The following is an 8,914-nucleotide window of genomic DNA, read 5'->3' as shown; positions in this document are numbered from 1 at the left end:
CACACACACAATAGTACAATATCCATGGATATTCTCATAGCAGTTAGCTAAAAATCACAAAGTCCTAAATGCCAGTTACTATAGTGTAAAAGCCTGGAAGGTTAAATTCTGGAAGTTCCTCATGTAAAGGATCACCCGAAAGACCTGGAAATGTGGAGTGAGAGAACCCAGCTGTGGTTAACCTACAGAGATTACCTTCTGGAAATACTTCTGCGCAGAGCTGAATCTTGGGCCCAAGTCAGGCATGCAGCCTTGCTGTAAGATTGCCTGTATATGGAAAGTGCAATGCAGAGAAGTCATGTGGGTAAATATTTTGGTTCATGGGTTACTAAATAAATCTGATTATACATATGATCTGCCTTCAGTACCATTTTGGTACTTCCTATTTTGTTAATTAGAAAATGGTTTAAACTGGATTACTAATTTTACATATGTTTTCCTCTCTCCACTTGCCCCATTCCATCTTTAAAGCTTTTGTGTGAATCTTCTTTACAACTAATTCTAGTAGTCCATTCCCTAGGTCTTCTCTCTCTGTGAGGTGATTTTACAGATCCAGGAAGCAGCAGTCACTACAGAATCCCCATTTCACCTTTTGTCCTTGATTAAGGTCTTTTCACATCAAATGAACATGTAAGTTGTTAATATTGTATCCTTCATCTTCTGGTTTCTATGCAATTTAAGTCAAATACCTCAAAACTCTATAGACACAAACTTTTTTTTGCAACAAGAAATATCTTTTAACGAATTACCACTTATGACATAGGCAATCCTACATTTATATAAGTGAAAAAACAAACCATATCGACACATTTTCAGTTGCAAACATTATACATCACATATCTTCAATACAGTCACTTTCAACAGGACATGACATAGCTCATTCAATTCCTGCCTTCCCTTTAACCTCTCTCCTCCAAAACATTATTCAGCATGTATTGTTACCACAATTTCCATTTTTTCTATGTAATTTGCTCCTACCCTTTTTTAAAGATCCAACTTCCAGTTCTTTTATCCCTGTTACTGTGTTCACTATTTCCAGCACAGTTGGTTTAGACTTTATTTCCATTTTCTAGGAATTTCTTCTTTGGCAGCCACCAGATTTAAATTTAGTAAGACCTTACTGTGTCTAGGAAATTCCAATTCTGTAGGACAGCTCAAAAAAGAATTTCCTTAGTTTTGCCATTTTACTCATCCAGTAATTCTGACAGTCTGAATGGAATTTTTAAGAGTCTACCAACTCATTACACTCGCAAAAATATATTCCCAATCAACTCTTTCTTCTCCATCATCCAAGCCTTGTTCGCACAGTAGGTAGCGCATCAGTCTCTTAATCTGAAGGTCATCAGCTCAATCCTCTCACGTGGCAGTTTCAACTTTTAGATAAGCTCCATGACACATGTATTAAGTATGTTGTGCTATGATGTGCACTATGAGATAGGTAGGAGTTTTAATCTCACAACAGCCAACTGCATGTGCGTGTGTGTGTGTGTGTGTGTATATATATATATATCTATCCATATATATATATATATATATATATATATATATATATATATATATATTCCCTTGCAGCAATAAAGACATGCTTTTATGGCCTATCCCTGTCTGCCCAACACTTGCAATCTACCCAAGGAAACATTCTTTGGAGTCTGCTTGGACTATAACAATACCTATGCAAACCCTTCTAAGTACAGCTCCTAAATTTTCAAACTTTGACGCATATTTGGGAACTATAAATATATCCTCCTGTTTCTTTGTGAATTGCTTATCCACTCATTTCCCAATCCATTCCAACTTCCTCTGATTGATTCCTATAGTTATTATGCAATATTTTATATTCCTTACTAATTACCCCTTTTTTAACAGCAGCTTCTGTTTCAGATTCTACTAAAAACTCTACCAGTGCTGGTCTTTCAGTTAGGATCCACCTATTACTTTCAACTCACTTATTCCCTGATATCAGTCCTTGATAGGGGAAGGCAATCTCTCGCATACAGTCCAAATGTATTCAATGGCCTCTTCCCACTATTTCCCTTCCCCTGTATTTGTTCCCAATGCCTTGGTTCCTTTGCCAGTTTTCTACAGTAAATTCCTAACCCTCTTGCCTATACTCTGTACCCTTAACTGCTGTCATACCGAGTGGTCGAATATTCTCTCCATTTCTGTGTTGGATCGCGAAACACAAGCTTATCTCATTCAGAATTCTGATGGCTTTCCTCTGGACCTCAAACAGCCTGGTGGCTCATTTCATTGTCACCACCTCAGTAGGAAATGATGACAATGGCTGAGGCATGGATGTTGGGAATGGACTTACTGGTCATTTTAAATCACACCAAAAGTATTGGGTGCCAGCAAGGAAAGTTTTGTTGTCCTGACCTAGCAAGTATACCTGAAAGTGACTATCCCAAACCAAAAGTATTCATGTGAGGCCAAAAAATTCAGTTTCTCCAGCAGAAAAGCTCCACAAATTTCACATGGTTGGCATCAACCACAGTAGGTGTGGACCTCACCTTTGTGCCAGTGGTCTCAGTGTCAATGATTCTAGTATTACCTGAACATATTAGGTAGTGATAGATGAGTCATTACAAAATTAGTTGGGTTTCTCACAGAGCTAAAGTATAGGGGTGTGGGGACTTGTGTAATTCTCTGTTGATACAGGTACGGTGATGATAGTTGAAAGAGTAGTGGAGGATGCTGGCTAGTTTTAATTTTTTTTTTTTTTGGTTGCTTGTTTGGTAGCAGACTGCAGCCTGTTTATAAATGAAATAATTAGGAGGAGGCCAAGACCCAAGCCTTGTGGGGGCACCTATTGGAACTGGAATTGCTAACATAGATACTGAACCACATTCTGCCCTCATACCTTGCCTACCTCAGAAAATGGGGATCTTCTGTGTACCAGTGACACTAGCTTGTGATGAAGATGAAATAATTGCCACAGTAAAACATTCCAACTTGTTGCTGTAACACAGACTTCCCCACTTCACAAGCCATATCAATAATTATTTTACTGTAGTTTTAACACACTGTTACTAGTGCCCCCTTGTATGTTGTGTCTTTCGGCTTTTCCTGGTTAGGGGTCGCCACAGCGGAACTCCGGCCCGCTAATGATTGGCAGTAGATTTTTACGTGCTGAGTTGTCAGCCCTGATGCACCACCTTCAACAAAGGTACGCCCATTCACACAGGTCTCCACACAGAAGACGCTTTAGCTGAGAATCGAACAGGACAATGTCACTGTGAGGCGACAATGCTACTGCAGCACCACCACCATGTATCCTACTAGTATTTATAGAACTACTTGAAAGACAAAAAAATCCCAGATATGCTTCCAGCAAGCAGCACGTTCCTAGCATTTATTCATTCACCAATTACCTACTTTACCCTACTCAGGATCATTCTGACTAGGATAATGCGGATAACTGGAGAATGAATGAAATGAATGACGATCATGATTAGGATAATGTAGCCAATTTGAGAATTACTTAATGATTTCTTTCTTCTTTTCCAGGTATCTGAAGCTTTTTGACATCTACAAATAGCCATGTGTAATTAGCAGTGGCCCTCTGCAGTCAAATGTTTCTCAGGTGCCTAATATCAGCTATGGTTGTTTAACTGATCAAATAAAAGGACTCACTCACATTCATCCACACGTTTTCCTACCAAACAGCCACAGTCACTTTATGGACAGCATACATCTCATATGTCTTATTGTACTCTGATAACAAAAAATACATTAGTAAACAAATACACAGCCTAACTCCCCTCCCTCCAAAAATAGCCACTTCCTGTTTACAGTTCTGTTTTGCCTATTGTGAACAAATAAGACAATAATGGCTACAGTAATGTATTTCAATTTGTTACTCAGACACACACACACGGTCTCACACATCATGCCAGATTAATGGTTATGTCTTCTGCTTTCCACAGACAACCTGACTCTCCCCAAAAGAAAGCCATTTTCTGTACATCAATGACACTATTTTGCACTACAGGTAAAAGAATGTCCACAGCAATACATCAACTTGCTGCTATTATACATGTGGAACTCCTTACCACACACCATTATCACTGATCAAAGTGAAAATAAAAGACAGTGAAATGGTTACCTCACCCCTCCATGTACAATCACTAATAAGCGATCACAAAGATAGTGAAAGAAATAACTGGCCTTTTAATTTCCTGCTATTACTGAAAGTATTTTCAATTCTAGCCCAAACCAGTAAACTAATTAGCTTGAGAGAAAATAAAAAGGAAAATATCTCTTCTGTGAGCAGCATCTATCGTTACCACTGCTCATAGACCTAGCTGATGCTCTGCCAGTAAAACTAAATGTAAAAGAAACCGGTCCCTGAAGATTATGAGCTTTAGAGATTAACTAGTATTCCTGTATCAACCGATTACCTGCTTTATTATCAGGACAACACCGCAACAATGTTAGGATGAAGCACATAATCAGTCAATGAATAAAAAAAAGTATTTTCCTTTTCTTCCGAAACCAGCAGCAACATCTTTAGTACTTCAGTTCCAACAACTGCACCAAACTAGCTATACATAGAACTCTTTATATTCTGGTCACAAACTAGTTCCACATAAGTAAGCAAGTCATGGATGATCAGGGGGCTCCCTGCATCTACAAGTGCCTAACACCTGCTAGGAATATAAACAAAACAGTTATTGCCAGAAAAACAAGCACACAAAATAATTGCTGAAAAAAAGAACAAAAAAAAAAAAACAGTGATAAGGTTAAAAAAAAAGCTAAATAGCATGCAATTCTAGAAAGTGTTAGGAGTGGGCCTAAGCCTGAAACATAAAAATTAATTCTGAAAGGGAAAAAAATTAAGAAACCCAGACTTACTACAGAAAGCAGTGATTTAGTGTTAAGAATTTCAGAGAACACTAGACAGAGAATCACTCAAAACTTTAACTTTGAAATTTATAAACAACGTGGGGTCATTAAGAAATATTGCATGTATGTAATGCAACAACAAATATGTGGAGAGGAAAAGCAATGTGGTGAATTACAGGAGAGTGGGGAGTTACTAAGCAGCAAACAGAAAGTTTAGATTTTAGAGTAGGCATACCATCTACAGCCTATCGTATGTGTTACAAAGAATGGTAAACGGACTTGGATAAATTGTACAACATGTTTTTGGATAGGAAGTATCCTCCAATTTTATCAGCATAGCTAAGAATAAAATTTTATCTACGAGACTTATTAAATGTAATCCCATTTTATCAGCAACTCTTCAAACCGCTCACACATTCTTGGTACATATGATCAAATGAAATTATGCATTTTTTTTTCTACTCTGAAAGAATCAGAAAAATCATTCAAACATTGGTGGCTAATGTTACAAGGTACAAATTTGGCAATTTGCCCCTTTCTGTTTCCTAGAAAAATAAGATGAAAGTTGAGAAACAGACGCTAAGAACTAGCAATACAATTCAGTACTTTTTAAATGTGCCCATTGTAAACACTGACGGTATGTATGGGCATTTATCTGGGTTTGAATGTACGGTATTCTGCAAACTGCAAAGGACAGTTTACCTATAGATCAGATAGTGTTGTTTATATTGCAGTCTGTATTTCCTGTCCTTTCTACATTGCCAAACTGAAAAACCTACAACAGAGAATTTGAGCATATAAACATCATTAGAATAAAAACACACTGATTAAGCATACTTAGTTCACCTTTTTGTACTAGGAAATGTGTTGAAACATTTTAGCAGAGGCCACTTGTCCAAGTACATTGAATTTAGGAAAGTTTAGTAACGGGTTTTTTTAAACTAACATTCCACCAGGTCTAAATTATCACGTTTCTTTAAACAGCTGGTTAAGACTATAAGCTGATAAAAATTAAGCAATTGTTTCGTCATTTACTGTCTGTGGTTATAAAAGCAAACCTCACGATAATTTTATTTCTAATGAAGCTCCTGATTGGACAAAGGCACTCAAATTGTTAGAACAGCCATGGTTTCTGTGGATTTTTTTTGTGGTACTGTTGACTGGTGTGGTTTAATTGTCACTGGTTCCTTCTATACACTTAGTCCTCCACTCTTGTTTTTTGGATGCATGATAAAAAAAAAAAAAAGAGTGCTGCACAACATGTACCCACATTATTCCACTCATGAAGTATATATGCAAATGCCCCCCCACCACCATTCAGACTGTATATGCACCTTTCAAAGAGAACTGTGATGAGGCTGTACCAAACAAGGTTAGGCATGTGCACTTACAGATGGCGTACAGTGCTTGCGCAGCATCAATCCCTTTTCAGCAGTGGAAGGAGTGGGGGGGCACACATTATAACTCTTCTGTTTCTGGATAGAAAACTTTAGGGTACAGCATTTCATGTGGTGCAAACTTGTTACTTCAGCCACACATGTGTCTGTCCCCACACAGTAACACCCCCAAGGTTCAGACAAAAGGACCTGCCAAAGCACCGGATTCAAGTGTGTGTACCTTACGTGTGCAAATTCACTAAAGCCGTAGCTGTGGATCTTAAACAATTTACATAGTACCAGTTATTATGAATTCAAAACTTATCTACTTGAAATGTGATCACACTAATAATGAAACTAACTTCCAACATCTTAGTCAAACAAACCACTGGCAAATGATTAAGTGCAACAAAATTATCACCAAGTTCCACTAAAGTAATACAAAGTATTTATGTTTTTGTTTGCTATGTCGACACAAATACACCCCCTACAGACCCAAAATAATGTACCATGCCTCCCTCTAGTATCTACATAAAACAACTCAGATGGTACACTATCATAGAGAATTCTTTGTTTTCTGAGAACCAAGCAGTTGAGGTACTGCAACCTTGGATTTGGTACATTTAATTCCTGGAAGTCTTTTGCCCCAACACTGGGAATGCAGAAAATACGAGTTTTCTTTGCAAAAAAAGAGACTGTTTAGCTGTAGTAAAATTAAAGTCACATAACAGACTTTACTACTCCTTTCTAAGAAGGCTTCCGCACCACAGGTCATGTGGTTTGTGTACTACAAAATAAATCTCAACAGTATTGGCACTTTTCAAAACAAAATGATTTTCCGCGCATCTTTTAAACATTTGAAGCTTCATAAAATTAACAACGTACCTTGTACAAGCAATAATCTTTAATTCTTAAAATGATAAGAAGTCCTACATTTAAGTTCTAAAGGTAATTAAAATGCACAGCTACTCTGTAGTTTTGCAATAGTGATCTAAAATGGCAATGTTGGTGTCTATATACAGAAAATCCGCATCTGCTCAGAAAGCAAAAAATATTTCAAAACACCTGCTTCAAATAGTAGATAATTTTGCAGAACTGAGAATAACTTTTAAATGAGCACCCCCCTGCATTTGTTAAAAACAATGGCTAAAAAGTACTCTGAAGTCAGTCAGTGGCAGCTTTAGAATTTTCTTACAAAGTCTGTGGCAGAATGCATACCTAGGTTGGTTTCATGTCATTATTCTGGTCACTTCTCAGCATGAAGTTATTTCACTCTGCCTGCAAGACCACCATTCATAAAGCAGCCTACTAACAGGCACTCAAAATTCAAATCCTGTATATTTGAAAAAAGGCACTGTAATTAACTCTTGCCTTTAAACATACTTTAGTAAAGCTAAAAACTACAGAGGAAACCATAATCAAACTTGCACCTTGGTTACACATTGAAAAGGCTTTCCCAAAAGACTGCACATTTTAACTTTACTGACAGTCAAAACACTCTCTGGCCCAACAGTACAGACTATTTTCAATCAACAGTTTCAGTACTTTCCAAGTGCAAACACATTAAAACAATGATATTTTACAAGCACAAAAATCTAAGCATCATTTAATGATGCTCTTTGTGGCAGAAGTAGTTTTTGGGAAGAGTCTATTGAAAGTCTAATATTTTCAAGCTAATTTGTTCTGAAAGTTAAAATGCTGAAAATGTGTTGCTATGCAACAACCAAAAGTAAACTTATCAGCTTAAAATGTGTACCAAAGTAAAAGTTCTTTCATCACATACTCATGAGCATTCCCATTGTAGCACCGCATCCTGCATTATTCATGCTTCACTTTTTTTGCAACTTCTCCACTTAATTCAAGGAGTGGAGCGAGCAGTAAAATATGTTGCTTAGCAGAATCAAATCACTACATTGACAGACCAAATAAGGTCAGAAATAATGTTTACAAAAACTGGTATCTTTCCAATCACAATGTTTCACAATGCTGTCTTTCCACTTCAAGGGGACAGCTACTGTCTTAATTAATTCCGCCCTGCTTAACCAGGTTTCCTTTACCGCTTCTCAGTTTTTAACTCCAAATGCCTCATCCGAAAGAACACACCCATACCCAAAAAAATCAGGGGCTACAGGGTGCCTTCTCAACTTTGCACTTAGTACAGTGTTGAGAACAAACTAGCTACATGGTTTACGTTAGCAATACGGAACACTATTCTCCCTCACATATAAACTAGTAACTTGCTTTGACGATGTTAGCAATGAAATGCAATGTATTGCTTTCAAATAAAACTGTAAAATGGAAACATGGTAGTTAAATTCCCCAAAATATATTAAAATTCCTGTTACATTTTGCTCAAATGTACAGATAAAGTTTTTACAGAGCAAGCTGAAGAAATGCATGAAAGTGCTTTAACAGCTACAGTTACCATTAACCTGAATCTGCTTCTGCAAAGTCTAGTTACCTCGCATGCTAAACAAGAAAACAACCAATAGCGTTAAGTTAAAAACAGTCCAAGTGCCATCTTTGATGGACATTTAAAATCACAAAAAAAAAAGTTCAAATGCAAAGGCAGTTAAACTTTGGTGCTAAAATGTTTACTTCTGTCCAATAAAATAACAAAGTACTTTTCACCTGCATCACACAAAATTACCTTAGACAGGGCAACTGATATTTTTAGTCACACCTCTTAACGC

The sequence above is a fragment of the Protopterus annectens genome, chromosome 12.part0, assembly GCF_019279795.1.
Source record: "Protopterus annectens isolate FY-2018-M chromosome 12.part0, PAN1.0, whole genome shotgun sequence".
NCBI lineage: Eukaryota > Metazoa > Chordata > Ceratodontiformes > Protopteridae > Protopterus > Protopterus annectens.
Note: the sequence above shows the minus strand (reverse complement) of the source record.